Below are 2,849 nucleotides of genomic sequence, written 5' to 3' on the forward strand. Positions count from 1 at the left end.
GTTGCATGGTAGCCTCAGTGAAATTTCTAATCACAAGTGAACTTTTACTTCAAGAACATTCATTTCATGGCTGACCTTATTCTGGTTTTTAAATTTATACAGTAGCTCAATTACAATAGTTTCATTACAGCAGTTTGGACCTTAAGAGAGCATTTAAGAAACATGGATTCCTTTTTAGTTAAGTTTTGTTGACTCCAAACTGTGACATGAAGCACCAAAGCCTTTCAGCTGTCTCACAGGTTGTTTCCACCTGAATTTCAAAGGTGCAGAGCCCAACATTTCTTTCAGCAAGAGCCAATGTTTCTGTTGCACTTCACATAAGGCAGAGATTTGGAGCCTTACACACCCTGTAAACAGACTGGAAAGCCTAACTATGTCTAATGTTAAACTTGAATTTTGCTTCACCAGGCTCACTACCACCTGGCTAATGAAATGCAACAGCTCACTACTAGGGTTACTGGTAGATATACATGGTGTAATTTAACTTACTTAACTTACTGGTCTTAACTTACTTAAGTTACTCAGTACACTTTGTGACCCAATTTATCAATTGGTTCTTATATATTGTACTGGGTGCATGAATGAGGGAAGAGCAAAAATTATATCAATTAGAGATTTATGATGAAGGTGACTTTCTTGAGGTTATAGGCCAGATAACTAAATTGTAGCAGAGAGCATTAAAAATTATTCCATACAGGAAATACTAACATTACAAAAACCTTATAATAGCTCCAAGGCATAGATCAATGTTTTTATGGACAATTTCAAGCAGTTCTTTTTCAGATCTACCTGATGTTCCATAATGGAAAATGGAGATGGCAAGAGGGGGTGAGACAGATAGCATATGATAGCTGTAGAATACAAGCATGCAACCCAAATACAATTAATACAGTCCTTCCTGCTTTTTGCTTAAGAGAAAGGAAAGGCTTATTATATGTATCAGGGTGGAGTTTACTAGTGTTCTGTCACCATAAGGAAAGTTAGGAGATATCTTTTTTGCTATTTTTCTTTTATGTTTGAAAATTATGTTTTCCTCAGAGCCTGGTCAAATGTCAGACATAGGTGATATTCCTTTAAAACAAAACAGGTACTTTTTGTCATCCTCAGTTACTGCCACTCTTCATCGTTCAGTTTCAGCTAGACACAACAATTTAATGCCTTAAAGTTTGGAGACTCTGAATTCTACAAATATTTATGGCTTGGTTTTGATTTTTTCCTTTTGTTTTGGTTTATAGAAACTGTTCTAATGGTCATTATCTTCCCCTTAGCTAATTGTGAGATTATGACATCCGTTTGCCATTAACCAATAAGCTGACTATTCTTTGCAACACTAAATAATATTGTGTTAATATACATCTAATTAGACAGCAGTTACCTCTATTATCAACTTTTTCCTTTTGTTCTGAGAGATGCTTAACATGAAAATAACATCCATAGGACAGCCAGCTTAGTTGTCAGCCTCAGTGACGGCTGGCAAGGTTTCAGTGTAGCACACAAATAGTAATGGGCTGAAATGAATTTTACATTTCCATTTCACACATTATTCCTTTTGTTAATCTTTAATCTGGCCTTTGAAGACTTCAAAGGACATTGGCTTTTTTGGTCTCCTGTCTTCCCATTTATCTTCATTGCTAGTATCTGAGATCTCCATAATTTGCTGTTAAAAATATCACTCTTTTCTTATCTAGAGACAGGTTCAGGCATCAGGTATTTAAAGAGAGACTTTGAGAATTACTGGAATAACAACATTCCCACCTAACTCAAAAATAAGTGATGTAGATGTTCAAAAATTACTCTCAAAATGTGTATACGAAGAGATCAGAAGCTTGTATTCTTTCCCTCGAAAAAAAAAAAGTCAAAAATTTGATAACCAAAACTCATTTGTGCTTGGTTTATTCCCAATCTACCCTTTTATTGACGAACTGCAAACTATCAGGTGTCAAACACAGGCACAACATCTGAAGCAAGAAGGCTTGTTGCTAATTGGAATATCTGGATACTACATTGTGGACCATAATCACATGCAGTGGGCTTCTCCTCTGCTCCACAGAGAAAGCAAAAAGATTTAAACACACCACTGCAGCAAAACATTGGCTAGATTGCTGCTACATTTTACTTACTTAGGACATAGGAGCTACTCAGAACCAGTATTTATAGAAACTAGTATTGCAAATTGCCTAGAGAAATGTCTCTTTAATAGTCACATTCTGTTCATGTGAAAGTGTCAAAGTGTCAGTAAAATAACTCTTTCTACTTCTTTGACTTAGTTATCAAAAATTTAATGCACAAGGAAGTGCACTGTTTTTTGTCTGAGCATATAGGACTAATGGAAGTTGTTCTTGTCCTAAACTCTAAAACAGTTGAATTTTGCTTTTAGTCACACCCTGTACCAGAGCAGAATACTACGAACAAATTAAGGTAATTGCAAGTGCAGCTTAAAACAGATTAGTTACATCCAATATGACCATACTGCAAGTTGCAAGTTGAACAGCTACATCTAGGAAGTGCTCCCATGACTGTAATGTGCTGTGCAGCCAGGCTAGGGTGCTGGGCATGCAGGTGTGTGCAGAACACCTAAAACGCAAGGATGATGCAAAGAAGTACCTGGACCTGGGATGACAAAGGGGTCGGAGAAAGAACATTCTGAGAATGCAGTCTTTGTTTCAGGACCATCCTGACCCATGTCATTGGCTTCCCTCATAAGGCTTCTAAAAAATTCCAAGAGCCCCATTCCATTATGAGAAAAGAATTCTGAAACTGGAGAGAGGCTGTGATGGTGATATATACTCTGAGACAGAATTTGTGTTTCAGAACTTGATGTATTACTTTTACAGTTGCTCTTATCTGGG

Source organism: Agelaius phoeniceus, chromosome Z, assembly GCF_051311805.1.
Source record: "Agelaius phoeniceus isolate bAgePho1 chromosome Z, bAgePho1.hap1, whole genome shotgun sequence".
NCBI lineage: Eukaryota > Metazoa > Chordata > Aves > Passeriformes > Icteridae > Agelaius > Agelaius phoeniceus.